The sequence below is a fragment of the Camelus bactrianus genome, chromosome 15, assembly GCF_048773025.1.
Source record: "Camelus bactrianus isolate YW-2024 breed Bactrian camel chromosome 15, ASM4877302v1, whole genome shotgun sequence".
In the NCBI taxonomy this organism is placed as follows: Eukaryota; Metazoa; Chordata; class Mammalia; order Artiodactyla; family Camelidae; genus Camelus; species Camelus bactrianus.
Window position 1 is genome coordinate 65,453,246 of NC_133553.1, and position 24,799 is coordinate 65,478,044.

Below are 24,799 nucleotides of genomic sequence, written 5' to 3' on the forward strand. Positions count from 1 at the left end.
GCAGGAGAGGCTAAAGGAAGATCACAGGGTCAGAGAGAAGGCCCTCGGGCTTGGGGAACAATATTGGGATGCCCCGTCTGTTTAGTATGGAGGTTCTTCCAACGTTATTGCTTTTGTTTATTGAAACCCAACCCCCATGGCACTCAGCATCCTTGGCAGTGGGCCCAGACCTGCCCAGGCCCCAGCCTGCCAGTCCTGGCCAAGAGGGCTGAGGGTGGAGGGAGCACTGGCCAGGCCCCATTCCAGGAGCCCTGCTTTCTTCCAGCCTAAGGCACTAACCCCCCTCTTCTTAACGTCTTGCTTACAAGACAGCATTTGGAGACAATTTCTCATCAGACCTTCTTGTAAACATCCTCCTGGATGAAGCAAGCCTGAAGGAGGCCTTATTAGAAACACCTGCGCCAGACGGCAGGCCTGGTGAATGACAGCTTGCAGAGCCACCCCTGGCCCCCCTGCCCACCCTGGGGCTGGTGAAGAGGGTGGGATGGGAGATGGCGCTGAGGGTCTGGGTGGGGGCAGTGTCTTCCTCCCTCTCCTCTTCTCCCCAAGCCCCCATCGAGCGGCACCCTTCCCATTGCTGCGTGAGACCCGGGTGTCAGGAAGGCTCAGGGAACAGGAATCTCTCATCAGCTGGTTCCTGTGGTGCCCAAAACGCCCCCGCTAAGTCACCTCTCTGCGTTAGTCATCGTCCTCTTTAAGTTCCCTAAATAAGATGGCAGCCACACTTCCTCTTTATCCCCCATACATCCTCCGGAGTGTCAGCATGTTGAGTTTTTACCTCTTTAAATAAATGAGAATAATCAAGACTTCCAGCACTAACTTGGAGGGGAAATACTTTGGGAGAGGCAGGTAGGAGTCTCCCGCATGGAATTCCCAGGCTGGAAATAACCTTGACCTGCCAGCAAAGACAGAAAAAGCGAAGCCACAGAGTCCAAAGGCCACACCCCCTTCTATAGGCAGTTTCAAGCCATCTTCCCCGCTCCAATCATTTTGGCTGGTGCTGACCCGAATCCCCATCTTGCTGGGAGAAAACAGCAGGAGATGGGGAGGTGGAGAACGAAGAGAATCTGCCTAAACTGGGCCCTGAACTCGTAAGAAATCAGTTCTTGGGCCCTGACCATTCTGCCATTGGTCTTTGATGGAAATTTCCAGCCCTCCCTGCACCCCGCCCAGCCCACCTCACCTGAAATGCCTGGCCAAGCACACCCAGACCTCTTCCTGCAGGCCTGTTTGCAGAACCTCTCTGCTGCTTCCCGGCTGGCCCACCCTGGGACCAGCCAAGGTCGCCCTGGGTCCTCCCAGGGGCCAGGACGGGGATCTTCTTCTGCTCCCGGCTGGACACACCGTCGGAGCATCCTTCCTCAGGTGGGCTGGACATCTCCACAGGGAGCAGGGGCGTGAAGTTCTCTCCAGGCCCAACGAGACAGCCCACACTCCACGCCACCCCTCACCCCGACCTCCCAGCAGGCCACGCGGCTGCTCTGGGGCTGAGGTGGGGGAGATTCGAGAAGGGTAGCTGGAAAGAAACCTGTCTTTAATGAGTTGGGCAGAAAGAGGAAGCACGAGGCTCCATGAAATAAATTAGTGAAATCTCAATTCCGATAAATCCAGTTTCTTAAAAAAAAAAAAAAAAAACAAAACAGAAACTGGTAGGAAAAGAAAATGTAATTTATGCCCATTGAAAGGAGGCCAGGTTTAAATTGATGAAGTCTCCTGTTTATGTAATAAATCCATTTCCATTCATGTCACCAATATATTTATCCACACATCCTGGTCCAAGTCAAATCTTCATTATTTTATTATTCAACAGGGGGCAGAGGGGAGGGCAGGGGAACAGAGTTCTGTGTCGAATTAATAAAGTCTCACTCTCTTCCCCAGACCCCTCCTTGCACAGGGACAATTTATTCCTAAGAAGGAGGCAGAAGAACTGGATGCAATTTATGTGCTTTGAAAGAGACCCAAACGTAATTAGGCAAAGTCTCAAGTTCACCGAGAAATAAATCCCAGAGAAAGTAGCCGGGGGTAAAATTTACGTTCCCTGAAAGTCTGAAAGCCTCTCTCCCATCGGCCTCCCCCACCTCCCCCAGGCCACTGCGCTGGGTTCCCAAAGCTGGGAATGTGTCCAGCACCCCCACTTCCCGGGGCCCCCCAGTGTGTCTGCCTGGCACACCCCCTTCAGCCTTCAGGCCCCCCGGTGCTTGTTCTGCCTTTCCATCCCTCCCCTTGACACACACAACCACCGCGGGCCACTGTCTATTTTCTCTGCAGGGCGACTCATAGCTGGTGATAAAGACTATGAAACTTACCCTGTAGGCGCATTTGCCCCAGGGAAATGGAGAATTCCTGGGAATGTCCACGCCTCTGCACCAAGACAGAAGGATTTGGGGGAGCAAGGCAATATCCCCAAGGTAAACCACCATGGGCAGCCCCTCTCCAAGTCCAGGGGTGTCTCATTATATTCCTGAGGACCCAACTTCATTCTTTTGAAAGTGAGGGTACAGGAAAGGCCGTATCCTTCCCCAGAAGTCTGACATTTGGGCCAAGGTGTTTCAGGATTTTTAAAACAATCAATTTGGACATTCCAGAGTGGCTGGGGTGGGGGATGATGATCTGGGGAGGAGCAGGGGTCTATATTGCTAAGAGGAAAGCCTGCACTGGGGTGGGCAGAGCAGAGCTTTCTATGCCAGGAGGAGGCACAGGGGCTGCTGGGAGCTCTGTGGAGGCACAGGGGCTGCTGGGAGCTCTGTGGAGGCACGTCCACATGAGGAAACAGTTGGGGAACCTCCTTTCCCCTCATCCACCCACCAGCCAAGTCCTTACGAAGGTAGCTTTGCATGGCCATGGAGTGAAGATGGCCCCAGGACCGAGTGTGCCTGGAGGAAAGGCTTCTGGACACACAGCCAACAAGTGAGGTCTCACGTCACTCTGGATGGACGACGGGACCTTAACCTACATCCAGCTTCAAGTCCCCCTGGGAGGGGAGCTAGGCTCGTGGCCCATCCCCAGCCCTGCCTTTGTTCTTCTCCCTCGAGGAGCAGGCCTCCTGCTCTGGGTAACCAGATGCAGAAGCAGCCCAAGACGGGGCTGGCAGGTGATGGTGAGGTCCAAGCAGAGCCCAGGCCCTGGCTGCAGAGAGAAAGGGCAGGAGTAACAAGTAACATGTCGGATGAAACAAGAGGACCCCACGCAGGGCCGGGGAGTGAAAAAATAAGGCATGGGGGCAGCGCCCGGGCTTCTGGCGTAAGCACCTGTGTAACCAGGGAGGCTATGGCTGTGATGGGGAGTCTGGGGGGGAAGGATCCAGGTGGGTACAAACGTGATGAGTTTACCTGAGGAAGAACAGGTCTGGGAGGGGGAAGCAGGGATAAGATGGGTTTAGTTTGGGGCAAGTAAGCTGGCCAAAACTTGGCCACCTTCCCGGGGAGATGTCCAGTAGGGACACCATCAGGAGGAAACTCCGGGAGCCCTTGGCACAGAGAGGGTCACTGGCGCCAGGCCACAGCCCAGCTGCACCAGTCCAGGGAGAGTGAGAAGAGTGAGGAGAGACAGGCTGAGGCCAAGAGCAGAGGATGAAGCGCCTGCAAAAGGTTGGAGAAGGCACGGCCCAGGGAAACGGGTAGGGAGAAGGCGGTGTCAAGGGCGGGCTCACATCCAACAGTGTCCCGGGCTGAGAGAGGACAGCTCGCTGACAACTGAGATGCCTCCATCCCTGGAGGCAGAGGCTGCTGATGGACTTTTGGTGGCGTGAGGGGACTGAGCAGAGGCCTGGCCTCAACAGGTGGGGGCGGGCATGGGCCTGTGTGTCACTCTGAGGATGGGAACATCAAGGGCTGAGCAGTAACTGACGTGGGGTCACAAAACCAGGTGCTGGGACTAGGGCTCCGAGAAGGTGCCAGACGGCTGGTTCTCAGAGCAGATGGCCACTGCGGACTTGGAGAGTGAACAAGACACTTTTTCCTCTGAGATGGGAGGGAAGGTGGTTCTGGACATGAGATGGAGGGCTGTGCCCGGCAGAGGGAAGGGCAGGGAATGGGCAGGGTTAGGATGTCGGGGAGAGCTCTGTGTGGAACACTTGGCCCTTCTTCCCAAGCTGATGCTTTCTGTAGTAAGGCTGGATTTTCTAAACAAATAGGACCTAATTAAGCTTATAAGTGTTTGCACAGCAAAAAAATAACCTCATAAACAAAATGAAAACACAACATTTGGACTGGGAGAAAATATTTGCAAGTGATGCAACTGACAAGGGCTTAATTTCCAGAATATACAAACAGCTTACACAACCCAATAACAACAACAAAAAACAAACTAGTCCAAAAAATGGGCAAAACACCTAAACAAACATTTCTCCAATGAAGACATACAAATGGCCAATAGGCACATGAAAAAATATTCAGTACTGCTAATTATCAGAAAAATGCAAATCAAAACCACAATGAAATATCACCTCACACCAGTCAGAATGATCATCATTAAGAAGTCCTCAAAATAAATGCTGGGGAGGCTGTGGAGAACAGGTTTCCCTCCTACACCGTTGGTGGGAATGCAGTTTGATGCAGCCACTGTGGAAAACAGTATGGAGATTCCTTGAAAAACTGAAAATAGACTTACTCTATGATCTAGCAATCCCACTCTTGGGCATATATCTGGAGGGAACTCTAGTTCGAAGATACACGCACCCCAGTATTCACAGCAGCACTACATACAATAGCCAGGACATGGAAGCAACCTAAATGTCCATCAGCAGATGAGTGGAAAAAGAAGTTGTGGTATATATACACAATGGAATATTAGTAAGCCATAAAAAGAATAAAATAATACCATTTGCAGCAACATGGATGAAACTGGAGATTGTCATTCTAAGTGAAGTTAGCCAGAAAGAGAAAGAAAAATACCATATGATATAACTTATATGTGGAATCTTAAAAAAAAAAAGAGACGCAAATGAAGTCACTTACAAAACAAAGACAGACTCACAGACATAGAAAACAAACTTACGGTTACCAGAGGGGAGAGAGGATCGGAAGAGATAAACTGGGAGTTTGGGATTTGTAGATACTACTATATACAAAATAAATAAACCACATCCTACTGTATAGCACAGGGAACATGTTCAATATCTTATAACAGCCTATAATGAAAAGAATATGGAAAAGAATGTATATATATACATATATATATATATATACACACACACACATATGTATAACTGAATCATTATGCTGTACACCAGAAATTAACACAACAGTGTACATTGACTATACTTCAAGTTAAAAAATAAATAAATAAATAAATAAATAAATAAATAAATAAATAAATAAATAAATAAATACATAAATAAAACAAAAAATAAATTAGCTTGACTTAAAAAAAAAAAAGAAAGAAAGGAACCCTGGATCTTTGGCTTCTGCCAGCCTCTGGCTGACAAAATGGCCTGCCCCCGGAGAATGTCAGGCACCCGGCTGAAACCGACGGGACCAGTTTCAGCCTCTGCCTTGCGACTCAGGGAAGGCTCCTCCAGCACAGGGTCCCAGCTGCCCTCCAGCACACCTCCAATTGCCGTGCTAATTGGAAGTGACCTGGATACCAGGAATGCTGATGCCTTTCTCAAAAAGGCCCGGGCTGGGTCCCATCTGCAGGCAAGCTGCCTTGGAAGACTGCTTCCCCAAGGGCCACACCTCTGGGAAAGTCAGCATGACTGAAGGGGGCCAACTGATCCAACTGACACATTATTGCTCAACACCGCCCATGGCATACTTTGATGGGAAATGCGCTCACAGTTCAGCCAAAGGGCTGGTGTCTTTGATGATGCAACAACTTCCATATCTGTGATGTGGGCGTTCTAGAGTGTTCCAAAAGGGAGCCTGTCTACGCTCCACCTCCCTCTGCACATAGGCAGCCTCCTTGGACCAAATCTGGGTGACCTGGACAGGTCCAGTCGGGTGATGGCGAAGACATCAGGGGGAGATTGGGACCACCCTGCAGTCTGGGGGATGGATACGTTGTCACCATCCTGCCGCTCCAGCTGTGCTTTCCCTGTGGCCACACGGCACCAATGGGGACTGCGTGATGTCTGTCGGACTTCCCTGATCTGGGCAGCAGAGACTCTGGTTATAAAATTCTTATTTTACGAGGTTCTCTGGGAAGCCAGAAGTCCCCTGGCAAGCCTACCAGGGCAGCCCCAGAGGAGCACAGAGGAGGAAACCCAGCAGCCAGAACGCATTGCATCTCAGTAGCTCCATGAGCAACTCATCTCTCAAAAGCCCCGACACTCAGCGGTTGTCACAGGTCTCGAAGGAGGTCCCTGGCTGCATGCTGAAGGGCTGACAATGAATCAAGACCCCAGGATCCTGCTGCTCTTGACCCAGGCAGAGTGAGAGGAACGAGGTGTTGGGGTGAAGAGTCAGCGTAAGCCCACGTCTCCTCCTCTGTTCTGCATCAGGCCCCGGAAAGCCCCCTTCGCAGACCTGCTGTCTCCCAGGGGCACAACCTGAGATGGGGGTTCTTGTGCAAGGGGTTCATCAAGGCCTCCAGGAAGTGGTCCCAGGAGAAACCAGTGAAAGAAGGGAGCTGGGGGCAGCGGGGGCGGGGGGGAGGCAGGACAGGGACAGGGAGAAGTTCAGTAATGGTGTGATTTCCGGTGAAGTCCCAGCCTCGGCCCGATCCAGCAGGGAGCGCTGGAGCATAAATCACACCACAGAGTTTCTCCCCACGGAGACAAGGCAACCAGGCTGCCATATTCCTCCACCAATTAGGCAGTAGCTTCAGTTGCCCCAGGGAGACAGAAACCCCCCGCATTTCCAGATCTCCAGGAGTCTGGGGGAAGTGGCTCCAGTGACCCAAGAGTAGCTTTCAAAGGTGCAAACTCTTAGGAGTGAAGCTCACAAGAGCTGGGGGACGGGCACAAAGAACGAGCAAAGGGCATCTGGGTGGAGCCCCAAATCATGCTTTTCACCCAGTGATGTCGCTGATTAAAGATCGCTTCCTAGAGCTTGAGGAGAGGAACTGAAGGGCCTCTTTGCTCCCAGAGCTCTTCAACTTTTGCCCTGAGCCGTGGGCCCAAATTCCTGCAAACTGTCTCTTCCGTTTCCTGGGTAGGTACCCACAGGCTGAACCCAAAGCAGGGTCTCAGATCCCCACCGAAGGGGCAACTCCTCTGCTGTAAATATCACACCTTCCAGCCAGCTGCTTTCAAGCTTGGCAAGAGGTGGAAGCTTCCTCTTCAGTAATTCTCAAATCTAGGATGACAATGACCCCGTCACTGACACCTGTCACACCATTCCGCCAGACACAGGCGACAGCTGAAAACCGCGCATCCTCTTCCCGGTATGGGTCCCACCATCCTGGCCTTTGACTCCTAGGCAGGAACCACTTTGGGGCCAATTGTGTGGTTTTTGTAAGCTCAGGAGTGCCCTGAGAACCTGTATGACCTCCCTCCCACGCTGGGAATCCCGGGAGAAACCATCCGACAAAGAGAATCTGTTTCTGAAACAGGAGAAAGGAGGACTGATTTCTAGGCCCCTCCTTGCTCTGAACCAAGCATTTGGTCCAAATGTGCAATTTTTGTCCTGCCCACCAGAGAGATCGGGCTGAGGGACGAGTACTCACTGCTCCAGGGGCTCCCAGCTCTGCTCTTGACCCACCAAACTGGGCACTTGGACGTTAATCTGGTCCTTTCAGAACAAATGTCAGTGGACTCCCACAGAGAAGCCAGGTGAGTAGAAGTCCATGTGGCCTTTGTCCCTTTTCCCTTAGGCTACCAGGAAGCACTTATCACATTTTTAAAAATTAGAAACCAGCCATAGCTTGTGTTTATGTGATTTCTTGACAGCAATTTTCCCTTTTTACCTCTGTACCCTCCACACACCTCTGGATTTAGGGTCTCTCTATCTAGACACTGTTTCCGAGTGGTAGAGTGTGAGCTTAGCATGCATGAGGTCCTGGGTTCAATCCCCAGTACCTCCATTAAATAAATAAATGAACCTAATTGGCCCTCCCCAAATAATTAGATGCTGTTTCCAGTGAGGACTCCTTAATCTTCATGAAAAGTGAGCAACTTCCTTGCCTCTGTCATCAGCAAAGCTCGTGGTCACGTCTTCAATCGACAGCAGAGGGGATTTTCAGTCCGGTCGCTTGCCTAAAATTGTAACCTGAACTCTCTGCTATTCAGCTCTATTCAAAAGCTTGGTTGGGAGATATCATCATCTTGGGGGTTGGGGGGTGGGTTGGGTAGGGAGGGTTCCTGGTGATATTAAAAATCTTATTCCTGAATGAAACCAGGCTCTCCTAAGCGACCGGAGAGCTCATGCTTGGACCACATGGCTTTGAACTGTCCTATAATTGCTGTTACTGAATTGCCTTTTGGCCCTCGGCCTGCATGTCACCCTTATAATCAATAGTAAGTTTCATATAACTGTATAGGCGCTTTGAAACTGAGCAAGTTGTATGCAATGTACTATTTATTACGGGAATGCTAAGATCTTATCTATTAAAGTACACATGTTTCCCAGGAGCAATCTATGGGAGAAATGTCCTCTGACCTCATGGCCAAAAAGCCGGAGCTTTATATTATTATACGGGCATTGAGAATCTTGTAAGTAAACACCTGCTCCTCTTTGTTCTGGCTGGTAGGAAGCTCAGAGCCAAACCAGCATCCTTTCTGTATCAGCTGTGCACATGCGTGGGAGTTCCCACAGAATAGCTGGGAGCTCATCTTTGACTTTACTAGATATTGTGATATTATTATTCAAGGAGGTTGTAGCTATTAACACTCCCATCCAGAGACTCCGAGTTCCTGTTTCTCCCTCTCCTCCCCTACACTGGGTATCATCACAATGTGTAGTTTTTGCCCAGATGAGGAGTTTGGGATTTCCTCGAATGAAGAGTGGTGTCTCATTCTTCCTCTAAGCTGCATTTCCCTAAGTGCTCAGGAACATCTTTTCCTATATTCATGGGCCTTGGAATTAACTCACTTGGAAGCTACCTGCTCAGAGCCTTTGTCTTCTTTTTTCTCTTAGAATATTATTCTTTCTCTGTAAGATTTGCAAGACCTGTCAACTTCTTTTGATTCTTGGCTTCATCTTACTTCCCTAATCTGTTTTGCCCCCGTCTTGACTTCCTTAACTATTTACACTTATGTTCTTGATACATCTATCTCTGTAAGCTGCATAAGTATTCTTGGGGTTGTAGTGATCAGGGTAGGGTAACTGTGGCAATATACCACCCCCAAATTGAAACAGCTTAACAGGAATTAGCGTTTGTTTCTCTCTATTATAGGAATCCAATTTGAGCATTGCTGAGTGGCTGACTCCCCTCCTACTGTGATTCAAGGACTTGGAATCTGCCAGCTCCATGATTCCAGAGTTCTTTTCTGAACTGTCCATATCCAGCCAGGATGGAAAATCCTCAGGGAGGTTCTCAGGGCCAGGTCGGGAGTGCCCTCCATCACTTCTGCTCATATCCTGTTGGCCAGAATTTGGTCCCTGCGAGGCAGGTGGGAAATGCCTGGTCCAGGAGGCAGAGGAAGTGAGGTCTGGGGAACACACTGCCATCTTTGCCATTCTACAGGCATAAACACACATTGATTTTGTCTTTAACTCCATATCAATGGCTCCGGATGATTGTATTTGCTGTCAGGCATCTAGATCTGTCAATCTGACATCAGCAAAGCAGAAATAGATGCAGGCGTGGTAGAAGGAAAAGCCACGCGGAAGGTTCGTGTAGGGGGACCGTTCTCAGAACTGTCTCGAGTTGGGATCACCTCGGAGTGTTATGAATACCCCTCTTTGTTATGAAAAATAGAGATAAAGGGTGGCCGGAGCAAGGGAAAACCCTGAGAAAATAGTGACACGAACAAAAGGAGAAATTTACTTCTAGGAAAAGGGAGTGGTCTGCCTGATCAGGCACAGAAAGAATCAGCAAAATTAAGAATAGCAAGTGGGGCCACAGGTGGCCTGAGAGGCCGGAAGCAGGCGGTGGGGGCTGGGGGTGACGAGGCCTTGAGGAAGTGGAGCCTGGAGACTAAAAGCCTCTCCTTTGAGAGAAGGAGGGAGTCGGGCTGGGCATGGCCGGAGGGCACGTGTCTGGGGACTGCTGAGAGCTGTCCCAACAGCTGTCCCCTCCCGAGCCAGGGGGAGCAAATGAATGAGGTGAACGCAGCCCCTGCCCTCTGGGGCTGGCTGTCTGAAAAGACGGTCGTATCCTCCACTGATTACAGCCAGACCACGATAAATTACGCAGTAAAGCTGTTACCAGGCTTCTAGCGGGACAGAAGTCAGGGAAACAGGTTCTGCCAAGGGGGATGAGAGGCATTTACACTGGGCTTTAAAAGATGAGTGGAATGTGTATGGACAGGTAGACCGGGGAAACGGGGAGAAACCGGCAGATAACGCTCCCGGAAGGTCGCCGAACACTTGCGGCAGGCGCTTCAGCGAATGCTGGATCATTTCGTCGCTGACGACTGCGCTAGACTGTCACCAGCCCCGCTTTGTTGACGCGGAGACGGAGGTGTGCAGCTGCATGCAATGTGAGCAGAAGCCCAGCCAGAAATGGCAGCACTGGCAGAAGGAAGAGTCTGAAGAAGGGACACGAAGGGCAGGATGCATGGGGTGTGCTCAAGGCAGGATGTCACCCGGCCGTCCTCTGCCACTCAGGCCCAGAAACTCCAGGATGGTGTCTGCCAGGCCCAGCCCCACTCCCACCAGTGATAATGCCCAGCTGCCGTCCAGGGCTGGGGTGTGGGACCAGACCCTCTGCCCAGCGTGTGCCCACGCCCTCCCCACGCCAGCTCTGGGCCTGGAGGAGGGGGCCGTTCCAGGCATGGTGGGGGTGAGGGCATTGGTGGTGAAAAGAGCCAGTGCTCTGGGGTCAGGGATCCAAAACCTGCCTCAGACCTTTCCCAGTGCGTGATGTCCAGTTAAGTTGTTAGTTTTTCTGGTTTGGGTCTCCTCCTCCATGAGATGAGAATGACACCAGTGTTGCGGATTGTGTGAGGGTCCAATGAAGAAACAAACTGTGGACGCCTTGTGGGAACTCGGGCATCTCAGTTATCTGAGATATTCCTGGGCAGAGGGGTTTCTCCAGGGCCCCACTCGCTGTCCCTTGGTTCGCAATTCTGACCTTTAGAAGGATTTCTAGCCTTGGTCGTCTACTGTGTGCCCTGCAGCCCTTAGGACTGAATCTCTGCAGCCAGTCCCCCAGGTCCCCACCCAGAGACTGCAGCCTCCAGCCTGACTCACTGGAGTGGCTGCAGACCAGTGCACAGGACCTCGATCACAGCCCCCACCCCTGTCCACTTGCTTGCAGCCTGCAATGACTCCCTCTTACCAGTGAAGACTGAGCCCCTCTCCCCGGAGCTAAAAGCCTTCACACCCTGTCCCTTTACTGGGGCTCCATGCTGCCTACCACCCCCTCTCACCTTCCAGTGTCCACACCAACGTTCACATGTTTGCCTCTGCTCCCTCGCATCCCAGTTGGCAGGGCTTAACTGGACACTCCATCTGCCTGAGGTCAGTCTCACTGGGAGCCTGGCCCAAGCACTGGGGCCAGGAAGGATGGACAAAACAACCTGGGCCACCTCTGCCTCCAGCCTGAGGAGCCCACTTCTCCTCCTGGCCAGAGCACCCGGCAGGAGGGGGCTTCGGCCAGCAGAGGGGCTGCCAGGTTCTTGCACTGCTCCAGGGCTGGGCATTCCTCAGCCGGGAACCAGGTGAGTCCGGTGTGGCAGGCACCTACCTTGAGGTTCATTTGGTCCAACTCCTCATTTTACTGGGGCAACTGTGGCCCAGAAAGGGCCAGTGGCTGGCTCAGATCCCCAACAGACAAGAGCTCTCTCCCACGTCCCCTCCTCCAGGGAGGATAAGATAGAGCTGGTTGCAGGCTCCTTGTCACCAAATCTATTTGAAAACTGTGAATGGATCTGAGATGCCTGGGAGGAGGTGGAGGGAGGCCAGTAACGGTCTAGTCTTAAAATAAAATTTTATGTTCCTTAAATACGTGAGGTCACCCAGAATGGCCATTAACAAAGCCTGGTCAAGGAAAGGTGTTGGCCGCTTCAGAGGTGAGGTCAGAGTTCACTTGTGATTGGCATGCTAACTGCTCCCTTGCAACCGGGTGTTGCCAAAGGGCACAGCACCCCCTCTGCCATCTGGAACACAAGCCGCGCTCGGAGGCCGGGAGGTCCGGTTATTATTGCCTCGCTCCCACTAGGAGTTTGCTCAGCACATGTTCCAACCAGCAGGGTCCAATTCCTCTCTGGCCTTGCAAAAGCATCACAAATTCCAAATTAGAGGTGTCTGAGCTCACAAGGGCCTCTCTACTCTTCTTAAGTTTCTTCCATTGTGTGTTTCTCACCCCTGCCACCGTCCGCCCGCTAGATCTTCAATTCCGTGGAGATAAGGACCGTGTCTTCTATTTCATCCATTCAGCAAGTGCTGATTGACCACCTGCCATGGGTGGTACCAGGTGCCCTGGGGAATACGAGACATGGGAGAGCCGCGGTCTTCGCCTGCAAGAAAGAGGCAATGACCTTGTTGTGAACACATTGCCTTGCTTTATGTAACCATCAATATTTTCAAGGCTATTTTAGACACTAGCTCGTTTGGATACCAGGGTGGTCCTGAGGGGGAGACAGAGATAGTATTGTTCCCATTTGTCAGTTGAGTAAACTGAGGCCCAAGGAAGCTGACACTCTCAGAGCCACTCAGTCTACGGGTGGTGGAGCTTGGTCTAGAACCCCTGGTTCTCTGTTCTGCCAACAGAGACCAGTTGGACACACGCATGCTCTCACACACACTGCCTGCTCGGCTGGTGCCCCCTCCTCGCTGACCCTGCCCGGTATAGCACCAAACCCCTCTACCCCCATCCAGCGTCTACAGTTTAAGCAAACAGAATTTCAAGAAAGGAGAGTCCATACTTCCTCACTGGAGACTTAAATTTTAAAAAATGATCAAAAGCAATGAAAAAATTGACATGATAAGATTTGATATTTGGTCAAATGCTCAAAGGACAGGAGGGGCCTAATTGACAGGAAGCCACCCCCACTCCACTCAGTGCCTCCCACAGGGCTCGGCCAAGAGCTTGGTGAAGGAGTATGTGTTCGTTGCGTGGTTCCTGCTTGTAGTTTTAAAGAAAACAGGGGCCCCCGGTTGGATGTTACATTGTCTTGTACCAGCTCCCCAGGGGCAATGAAGCTGTCCCATCCCAGGAGGCAGCCAGTAGGCAACGGATTTTGTCTGCAAAGAACACCAGCCTTTCAGCTCTAACCTACAGGAGCCAAGCCCCACGCCCGTGGCAAGGGAGGGAGTTTGGGGGAAGAAGTGGGAGCCAGGTAAGTTGAGCTGGGACAGGGCATTGGTACCCCCTCCCCTTTTCACAAGCCGAGCCATTTCTCCTGCTGCCTGGAACGTTCTCCGTGGATAACGTGGGCTTCCCTGTGGACACTGCGTGGATGTGGCAGGACAGGCTGGGGTGGGGGTGGGTTGGGAGGGTGAGAAGGCAGCAGATGCGGCCACCTGGCCTTCACTCCCACAGCCCCGGGTCGGGTGGGAGCGGGCAATAAACTTGAAGAGCTAGAGAGTCCATATGGGCGGAAACGACTTCTTGGGAGGAGCAGGGTTAGAGCCTGGAGGGGCCGCGTGGGAGCTTCCTCTCAGGGGCAACAGCAGAAGAGAAACATCTCCCCTTTCTGGGGAAGTTTTGTCCCAAGACAGCTGAGGTTCTTAAACTTGAACATACACCCTGATTCCCCTTGCGGGACTTGTGGAAACACAAATTCTGAGGCCCCACCCTCAGAGTTCCCGATTCAGCGGGTCTAGGATGGGGCCTGAGAACATTCGTTTCTAATGCTGCTGATCTGGGGTCCACACCTGGAGACCCGCTGGAGCTTTCTAGAGGCATGGACACGTTGACCTGCTTTGCGGGGCAGGTTTAGAACAGAAGGTCAGCACATGGCCATCTTCAAAGACCTCTTAGCTGGCTCTCCGGGGGCAGTCTGAGATGGTAAGGCAGGGAAGTGGGCAAATGACTTCCCATCCTGCTTCCTTCTTCCCACCTCATCAAAGAAGAGGGAGACATGCGGCTGGGGTTAGAGATTGGGATGGCCTCCTGGAAGTGCGCGTGCGTGTGCATGTGAGTGGGTGCGGGTGTGCGTGTGTGTTACAGCCATGGAGCAGGCCCTGCCTTTTCCTGCCTCAGGGGCTCAACCAAACTTCTGACTCTGCGTCTAATTCCTACTGTCTGACCTCAAGTAAGTGTCTACAGCTTTCGAGAACACTTTTGCTCTCCCGTGAAAGTAATTTCATGGGATTCCCCTCCTGGTCTCTCTACCACCGAGCTCATACCCATCCTTCATGCCAAGCCAAACACCTGCCTCCTCCAGGAAGGCCTCCCTGGCTGCCCGGGCCGTTCGCTGCCTGTGCCTCTGGCTCTTCCCCTACCATAACGGCTGGGCCCAGGGGTTCCTTCTCCTGTGTAGCCCACAATGCCTTCATGTGGCTGAGCCACAGCAGGTGCTCAGTAAATAATTCTGAGGCTAACTTGATTTAGAGCAGAGCTAGGAGAACCAGGAGTGGGAGGCAAGGAATGGCAAGGCCACGGGCTCCCAACTGCTGAGCTAAAAGTGGAAAGTACAGTCACAGCCGCGGAGGCTTGGCCTCTTTCCTTCTCCCGCCATCTGTTTTGCAAGGAAGGGAGCAGAGAGAGGCCACAGCACGTGTTACTCCCTTGCTGGAGTCACGGGTTGAGGCAGTCAGGGGCGGGAGTTCGGGAAGAAGGTCGACCTTCCCGCTCCAGTGAACAGCCCCACCAGCTACCCTGCTTATCCAAACTGAGGGCACTCCCTGCCCCTCACCCCGGCATCCAACCCTGCAGGAAGACCGGGCAAATCTTTCTCCAGTATACACTCAAATCCATCCACTTCTCTCACTCTAACTGACAATGCCTTGTCCAGGCCACCTCCTTCCCTCACGTGGACCCCTGAAAAAGTCTCCTCTTAATGCTCTGCTCCACGTCTGTTCCCTCTAATCCACTCCAGCCAGAGCGATATTGCAAAAATGTCAGTCGTGCCACTTCCCTGCTTAAAGCCTTTCTAAGGTGTCCCCACCATTCTTTGAATAACATCCAGACTCCTGGCCATGGCCTTCCGGACCCTCCCCAGGTCGGCTCCTGCTCCAAACTCACAGCTCATGACTCGCCTGCCGCCCTACCGAGCCCTCCCTGCGCCACGGCCACATCAGCCGCCGTGCACGCCAGTCCTTCCCCCTCCTGGCCTCCCTGCTCTGGCTCGTCCTCCATCAGGATGCCCACCCTGTGACTCTGTACCTCGTTCACCTACAATTCAGGTACATACTGCAAGGTGCTGGCCACTACTGGCTGGATGACTGACTGGTTGTTAGAGACCCTCTCACCGCTGGACGGATGAGAGAGGAAGGATTTCCAGCCCCAGGGCAACCTAGAGGGGACAGATCTCAAAAGTAAGTGGAAGACACTAGTGGGAGACACGGAGCCCTCTGAGTTCCCAGACAAGCAGGGATTTCTCACCATGCCCGGAGGCCTGAGGTCCCCGCTCCTGCCTGGGTGGGCATCAGGGCAGCTTAGCAGGGAGCCCAGGGCCGTCAATCACACCGCTGTTCAGTGCACGGTCTCCCGGGCCACGTGCAGCGGCCAGCGGAAGTTACTGCTGGAATCTGTCTCTCAGGGGAGCTGGGAAAGAGACCGGTGATGCCTTTGTCCTGGGAGGAGAGACCAGGGAGAAAAGGGAAGGCATGGCCACTTTTCTGTCCACACAGTGGTTTCTGCAAGGGTGGCTTTATTTTATGCTTTCGATGCTATAAAGATCTCTGGTTAAGATACTCGATCTTAAGTGATCAATAAAAGGCAAAATGGCGATATCTGACTCCATCCTCCCTCCCACCCTGCAGGGCACTGAACTGAGAGCCCAGCACCTCCCTGGGCTCCCAGGCGCTGGGGTGATTTCAGGAGCAGAGAGCTGTGGAGCTCCCAGCACTGTGTCCATCACAGACTTGTCGCGTTCTCTGTTGATGGGGTGGGGGCGGGCACCGGGATATTGGAACAAGGAGGACTTCCTGGCACCTCTAAAATTATACTGCGAAGAGAAAGAATTAGAATAAAGAACAGAAAAGGGGGAAATGACAGTACTGCTTCTCATGCTTCTAATTTGGAGATCCTGGCAAAAGGCTGGGAGACAGCGTGGCAGGGTGAGTGCAGCCCTGACCCCAAGCCAGGAGCCTGGGTCTAGGTGCCTTTCTGTCATAGCCTCGGGGCCTGCCACTCTCTAGCTCTGCCTCCGTGTCACCCTCTGCCCACGAAGGGGCCAAGGGGAGAGCCCCCCGGCCGGCTCCCGCCAGCGCTGCAAGTCTGGGATTCTATTTAAGAACACGCAGCCCATCTGGTTCCCATTGAGCAGGCTGCGTTTTCTCAAGTGCCGCCCCCACCCCCCCTTGCAATCCAGATTCCCACCATGTGACCCCATCCTCTCCCAATGGTGTTCTGTTTTATGGCTTGTTGTTCTGTGTGCGTGATTTGAGTTTGGGGACTTTTTTTATCCCCCACACACAGATTTCCCTCCCTCTTCCAGAAAACGTGGAGCCTGAACTTTTGACTGCCTGAGAGCCTCGGGGGGATGGCAGTGAGGACGGAGGGCAGGAGGAGATGGATGTCTCCGCCTGTCTCCTACCGCCGATTTCCCAGCCTCTCCGTTCGTTTCCTCTCTGTTTGAAGCGCTGCTCCTGGTGGCTGGAGAGAAGGAACCGGTTCAGTTCAACAGTTCAGCCTTCGTTTATTGAGCTGCCCAGGCCTGTGCGTGCTGAAGCTGCAGAGGCGAGAGGCCAGGCTCAGGGCTGGAGGAGGCCACACGCCAGTGGGAGCAGCACGGAGGCACGAAAATAACCCCCACTCAGTTGTTCACTGAGAACAGGGAAGACCAGGGGCCCCACCGTGGGCAGAGAGGGCCACAGAGGCCACATCCTGGAAGATGTGGTACCCAGGCACTGGTTTGTTCAGCTGGTCCACAGTCATTCAGGAGCCCCCTTGTAGGTGCCCGGCCCTGTGCTGTGGATACGGTGTATAGAGTGATGAGTAAAGCAAATGTGGCCCCTGTACTCACCCGGAGAGTCCAGCCTCCAGACAGAGAAAGACATCAGAGAATAGCCAACATGTATATGGTTATAGTCAAGTGTGAAAATGCTAATGGCATGGATAAAGGGGACTCATTTAAATCAGCTGATCCTTAAGGAAGTGACATTTAAGCAAGATGAAAGAAAGAGGAGAGTTAGCAGAGAAAGAGTGTTCCTGGCAGGGGCGCATGCTCCCCAGGGTGCTGACACCTGGAGGAACGTTGCTCCTTGTAGTGAGTGCAAAGGAGCAGAAGCGTGGATGGGGTGGGTGGCGCCGGGAGCGAGAGGTGAGCCAGGAGAGGCAGGCCGGGGCCAGTCCACCCAGGCCATGGCGAGGCCAGGAACTCTGCCTGGGGTTGGGGTCAGGGGTCATCCTGAGGTCAAGTTTAGGGGTCTGTCTGAAGCTGGGCTTAGCGCTCAGGCACCAGAGCGAGAAGCTGTGCTCCGGCTGGGGCCAGAGTTAGGTCTTTGATGCCAGAATCAGGGGTTGGTCGGTGGCCAGGGTTAAAGTCAGTCTGAATCCAGGGCCAGAGTCATTCTGAGGTCAAGTTTAGGGGTCGATCTGAGGACAGTGTTAAGATCAGTCATCCATTAAATATTCACTGCACGTCTCCCTGGCTGGCTCCCGAGGAGTACAGTGACGGGCCTGACAGCATCCTTGTCTTCCTGGAACTCAGAGTGGAATGGGAAAGACAGTCGAGAAGGACTCGCCTGGGAGTGGGTTCATTAATTACCACTGCACTGAGCGCTAGGAAGAGAATGCCAGGTGCCCCGAGACCCCAGGGTGAGGTACAGTTCAGTTAGTGTGGTCACGCAGCAAAAGACCCCACAACTTCGCAGCTTCAAACAACAATTTGTTATGTGCACAGAATTTGTGGGCTGGGAATTGGAAAGGCATGGTAGGAGGGCTCGTCTCTGCTCCACGCTGTCCAGGCTTCAGCGGTCCAAGGCTGGGAGTGGCTCTCTAGCTGGGGACTGGAATCATCTGAAGGCTCCTCAGTCACACGTCTGGCACCTGGGCCATGTCAGACGGCCAGAGCACCTACATGTGACCTCTCCATGTGGCTTGGCTTCCTCTTCGCTCGGCGGCCTCGAGGTGTCTGGACCTCTTCCACGAGCCCACGAGTTACGGGAAACAGGCAGAAGCTGTCACCTTCTCTGACCCAGACTCAGAAGTACCACTTCCATTGTGCTCTGTTGTTCAAGCAATCAAGGAAAGGGGGAGAAACAAGAACTGAGGGAAGGAGAATCAGACTCCACCCCCATGGGGGCGTGGCTTAGTCACACTGTAGACCAGATCAGAGATATTTGGAAATCTCTGGAAAATACCCATCCACTGCAGATATCAGCAGAGGGCAGGTCAGACTGGGCTCTGGTTTGGGCTTTCTGAACAGCATTTAGAAAGAAGGGGAGAGAGCTTGCTTCGGGAGCGCACACTGGCCTTCGCACAGTGGGAGCCAATTACTTAGTTCGGGAGCCCCAAGCCTGCAGGACAAACGGAAGTAGGTGAGAGGACTCAGGAGAGGAAAAGCTCTGTGTGGACCAGACTCTGAGCACTGCCTCCCCTGCACAGTAGAGGCCTGATGGTTTCCTGGGTCTCGGCTCTAATTCTTTACTCCAGCGTAATCCGTTTTCCCTTTATGAAATGGGGATTAAATTCTCCCGATCTGGGCAGACTGGAGGCTGGCATAGTCCAAATTGATCTGGGGTTCCCTGAAGCTTGGGGAACCCCCAGGCAGGCCTAACTTTGATGGGATGCTATATTTTAAAAACCTTTGGTGACTTACAGACGGTCATTGTTAATAACATGTTGCTGATGAAATTACACAGTTTATGAATCCATATGAAATACACCAGAAACTCCTTGTCTTAATGGAATCGTACAGTCAAACCTTCTCAAAAATGAAGAGTAGTGTGTAAAGCGAAGGCTTTCTCCAACTGTAGTCTTTTGGAAAACACAGATGTGTGTCAGCCTGGTTGTGGGAAGCAGAGGCTACCTTCCCTGGCTCCATTTACTGTGCTCATATGGGTCTTTCTCTGCCATCTGGAGCTTCGCTGTCCTGGGGGCGATGAGAGGAAAAGAAATTGGTTCCAACAGCAGCGAGGGTTGAAATCAGCAGTGGACAGAGCCTTAGTGATGTGGGTCTCCAGGAAAAATGAAAACAGCTAGAGCAGGCACCAACCAGGAGACTGAGAAGACGAACTTTGGGCATCACTGCCTGGGGGGCTCCTCCCTGTGGGGGTGCAAAGGGCCTTGCGTAGGACCCCCGGGCGCCAGTCACGGTTCCACTGCTAACTCCCTAAGAGTCTAGGTCCTCTGCCTGGGCCACAGTGTCCTACTCCGGCTGAGTCACTTCTGAGATCCATTCCAAGCTCTTGGGTCTTGACCCCAACAGCACTCACCCCACCCACCTCCACCAGCTTCTCAGTGGCTGGAGCTCGTCAGTAGTCGGGGCACGACCCCTTCCTCACCGGCCTTGGGAAACTCCCTGAACTTGGCCCCAGGGCCGAGGTCAGGAGGGAAGTGTGGTCCAGATGACCTCATGCTGGGCTCTCGCCCTGCTGTTCATCAGTTCATCCTTCGGCAAGCAGCTCGGTGACTCACCTCAGGGGGAGACAGAGCCAGAGCCATTTGAAAACTGAAAGCCCTGTGGGGCCCTTTCCATCCAAGCTTCAGGAACAGGCCTTTGGCAGCTCTTAGCACTTTCATTCCCAGGGACACAGAATGAGAGGCTAGACACTCAGCCAGGGCTATTGTTCCCCAAGGGCAGGTAGAGCATCCTGCCTTCCCCTTGCCCTCTTCTCTGAGCCAGGACTTTGGGACGCTAGCCTGGCTGTGTGGTGGTGACTGCACTCCTTGCCCTCTCTGGGCCTGTCTCTGCGTCTCCAAGCTACAATCCATCTGCTCAATCTCAGTCCATCCCCGCCCTTCCTCTCCATCCAGACCATCTCAGTCTACCCTCCACCTCCATTTCCATGCATCTTAGCCTCAGGAAGTTTTGACTTCACTTAGAAGAGTATAGTGGCAAAGCTATTTCTTGCTCTGAATGTTCATAGGCTTCCCCACGTTTTCTAGATGCCTTGCAGTTAGGTGGGGCCGGGTGTCCAGCTCTGACCAAGATGACTTCTTGGCTGAGCACTGAAGGGCAGGCATGGTGCTCCGCACCCTCTCTTCCCCTGACACCCGGGAGATGAAGGCGGAGACCGCATGGTACAGATCTGCACTGCCGAACGTTGTAGCAACTAGCCACGTGGGGGCAATTCACATTAATTAAAATTAAATGAAATTTTAAATTCTGTTTCTTAGTCACACTCGCCACATTTCAAGTTCTTAATGGCCACATGTGGCAGCCAGAGATAGCACTGCACACACGTGCAGGGCATTCCCATCCTGAGGGAAAGTTTTTATGGATAACACCATCCCAGGCAGTGAAGCTCCAAGATATCAGGTCACCATCAGCCCATGTCCTCAAGGGAGAAAGGAGAGCCTCCCACCAACCCGCAGGGGACACAGAGCATCAGCATTAGCGCTGGCGAGAAGTAAACTTGCACCGTGCGAAGCCACTGAGGTTTGAGAGTGGAGCTGTCTCTCCCCCAGGCCGACTGGGCTAGTCAAACCAGCACAGCCCACGAGCACAAAATGAGCAGGGAACAGCAAAAAGCAGGCCACAGAGGCCCAGGTCTGAGCTTGCTGGGCAAATGCCATATGCAATCCAAACAATCCATGTAACACAGAGTCGGCACCTTGCTGACCCTGTGGGGCTGGAGCGGGAGGGCGGGGGCGCTGGCTGAAGCGTAATCCTGGGAGATCTCCTGGAGGAGGTGAAACTAGGTATGGGCCTTGGAACATGGGCAGGGTTTGCTCCGCCTTGTGGTTTCCAGCCTACAAGGAGTTTTGGCTGCCCACCTGGGAAAGCTGAGATAAGCCAGGAGAAGGGCGGACATCCCAGTGGAAGCACCACGATGGACCAAACACATGAGCAGAAATGTTGGTGGCAGCACGAAGGACTGGGCCGTGTAGTTCCCTTGGGGCAGCTCGGGGGACAAGTCAGATGGGGACTGAGAAGTGAGTTTCTCTGTATGTTTCCACCCAGAGTTGACTAAGAGTAGGGGGCAGAGGTGTAGAGAATGAAGGATGAGTGAATGTTGTCATTACTGATAGTCAAGGGTGGGGTTGACCTCAGGAATGACAGGCCGGAATTCAAAAACCAAGGTGGCAGAGTTTGACTGGGAAGTGTAGGAATTCACCGAGGCGGTATTTTGCTTATAGGATAATCAGTTAATTGGTGATTAACTCATGCCAGAAGCTAGTTAACCCTGGAGCTCCTCCCTTCTGGGTTCCAGACTCAACTTTCCAATTTTCTACTTGGCTTCTCCAGTTGAGTGTCTGCCCAGCACCTCAGCCCGAGCCCGGCCAAAGTGATTCACACCCCGCAGCCTGTACCCCAACCAGGCACCAAAGGCCGTGATAATCTTAGTATGTGACCCTGGCCTTGGAATCCTTTGGGATTTACACCAGCACCACCTGCGCGCACACACATGCACAAGTACATGCACACGTAGCTCATCTCTCAACAAGTCCCGCTGGGGCCTCTGCCAGTAGTGCTCCAGCCTCGACTCCTGCCCCAGGCTCTCTGCCTCCCCCACAATCACACTTGAGTGTTTTCCTCCTAGACCACAGCGGCTTCAGAACTGCTGGCCCTGCCTCCAAGGCCCTGCCCCAGCTCCCCTCAACTCATCCTGCATTCCGGCACCAAACAAGATTCTTAATATTGACATGAGTCAACCTGCTCCAAGGAATTTGGGGCTCTCCAAAGAAATCAAACCTCTCTAGGCTGGCTCCAGTGCGCTCTCAGCCTGATGGCTTACTGCCCACTCTGCACACACCCCACCCATGCCAAACAGATCTCACCCCACCTCGTTGCTGCCTCTTCCTCTCCCTTCTGTTATCCTCCTGTCCCCTGAAGCCTTCCTTACTGGTTCTCCTGTCCTGGCATTTCACCTTTCTCCTACTGCCCTTGTGGAGAGGTTCAGAGGGGCAGAGATCGGGTCTGAGGGCTGGGGCCAGCTTTTCCAATTATTGGCTGCATGACCTTGGGCGAGTCACTTCACCTCTCTGAACCTCAGTTTTCTCATCTCCGAAGTGTAGACAGTCTGTACTTTACAGAGTAGCTTAAGTCCAGGAAATCACTTTGTGGACCGTCAAGCAATACTCAAGTGGGAGGGATCACATTATTTCTGAGCCTCTTTTCACACACACACACACACGCACACACACACGCACACACATCTTGCCTACTTTTCTCCTTCCCACAGCATCTCGTTCACAACAAGGACTCACCAAAGATGCAGGTGGGAGGCACCCGAGGCCTCTGGGTGAAGCGTTTCTGGCATCCAGCACTCTCCGTGGGAGCTGCAGCGCTGACACCTGCACCCCCTTCCCAGTCTGTGTGTCCCTAAAACAAGAGGAGGACAGTCCTTCACGGCACCAGACGTCCTGCGGGCAAAGGTGGGACTCCGAGCAGCGGGATCCTGCGCCGAAGCCTGAGAGCCGAGAGCAGGGAGAAGCCGGGCGTTCCTCTGTTTCTAGCTGTTCCCTGGGAAGCGTTCCTGGGTGGAGAGAAATCAAGTGGAAAGCGAGGCTGGGAGTGGTAGTGTGGACTTCTGTTTTCATTTTCTAATCAGAAGGACCACCTTATCACTGCCGGACAGGGGCCTCCGCACTCAAAGCTCTGCATCCACTGAATGGCAGCTGGGAGCTTCCTATTCACTCCCGGAATAGGATCCAAACCCTCTCCTGCCGCTCCCCCCCGCCCCAGGCCCTGTGCGAGCAGGCCCCTGCCAGCCTCCCCAGCCTCTTCCCCTTCCTTGCCCCAGCTCCAGCTCTGCGTCCCTTCCCGCTGTCCTGAGGGTCTTCTGCTTCCTGGAACAGCCCGCTTCCTGTTCCCCAGGACCTTTCCCTCTGCTGTTCCCTTCGCCTCAAATCCTCCTCAGCCCTGGTGAATGCGCACCTGTGCTTCAGGACCCCTCTCGAACCCCAGCCACCTCACCCTCTGCCATTGGGGTCCCTGTCGTAGGCCCTCATGTCTCACAGTGGTTTCTCTCTGGAGCTCTTTCTCGGGTCCTCAGTACACCCCGCCACACTTATCTGTTTAAGGCCTGTCTCTCCGGTCAGAATGTCAGCTCAGTGGGGCTGAGACCAGGCCTATTTCACTCACTATTTAATCCCCAGCAATAATCCTGGCACGTAATAGGTGCTCAGTAAAAATGTGGGGAATGAATGACTCAATTGGAAAAATGAGACCATTTTTTTTTTAAGTACACTTTCTTGGTTTGTTTGGTTGGTTTTGAGGGGACAGGGCGAGGTAATTAGGTTTATCTATTTATTTTTTTAACTAGAGCACTGGGGATTGAGCCCAGAACCTCATGCATGCTAACCACGCACTCTACCACTGAGCTATACCCTCTTCCCCTTTCCCCAAGACCATTTTTTAATTATGCTGAAGATCCTTGCCACCACCTGGGCCAGCCACCCTCTCGGCCCATCTCCCCACAATCATCGCCACTCTCCTGCCCTCACCCCTCATTGTCCTCCCTCACACCCTGCTCAGCCTCATGGGACACAATGGGGAGAGGCTGCTCCATGCAGCTTCAGCTGGTCTGGGCCCCACACAGAGCCCGGCCGGGCTGGGCTTGCGGAGAATAAACAGTTCTAATCCAGAGGAAGCTCGCTTTGCGCAGGAGCCGGGCTTAGACACATAGAATTCCGTGGAGCTGACTTCTCCAGGCCGCAGGACCCTCCCCGAGCAGCAGCCTCGGCGCCTGGTGGGGCCTCTGGCCAGGAGCCAGACTCTGCCAGCCTCGGGGTCTTTTGCCCTCCCACAGCTCTCGGGCCCCCCAGCTCATAATCTCTCCTCCAAGATGTAAAAATATATTTCAAGGCACTAACTAGGGAGGTTGTTACTTCAAAGACCCTCTTGGCAATTTTTTTTATTGGCCCCAGTTTAAAGAGCCAGAGTCTCCTTATGAGGGGGGGCCTGAGATCCAGGCCCACCTGTGAGAACACCGTCCTCTTCAGGGACTGTGCCGGGTTGAGTGCGCAGGCCAAGCCCTCGGTGGTCCCTGGAGGAATCGTGGGGAGGCAGTTCTGAAGAGCTTAAGAAACAGCCTTTTCCTAAAGAAGGGGACACTCCTCTTGGCCAAAGACTCCAGACAAGAATGAATACTTTCAGGGCCTAGTTGAGGGATCGCTGGCATTCTGACCCCGGGAGGTGCCCTCTTCAGTGAGAATTCAGTGTACTAGTGGTCCGGGAGCCAAAATCATTCCTTCCCTCTGTTCCCCAGCCCTCGGAGCAGATGGCCTTGGCTCCCACCTTCCAGGGAGGGGAAGCAGCGGAACGAAGCTCCCTAGATCGCCGGTCCCAAGGCAGATCGTCTCTCCCATGGAGTTAACACGGGGGAGCTGCCTGCTCCATGCCTCTGCCCCTCTGGGCTCCATACCCAGTGACAGTCACACAGGCGTCTCCTCCCGCCTCCTCCAGGACAACCCTCTTGCAGTTAGCACCCCGGTGCCCCGGCCACAACTCAATCCCTCGCTCTCTACCTGCCCCTCCCATCGGCGTGCGATGCTCAAGTGTCTGCCACGTTCAAACCACACAGCGCCAGCTGCC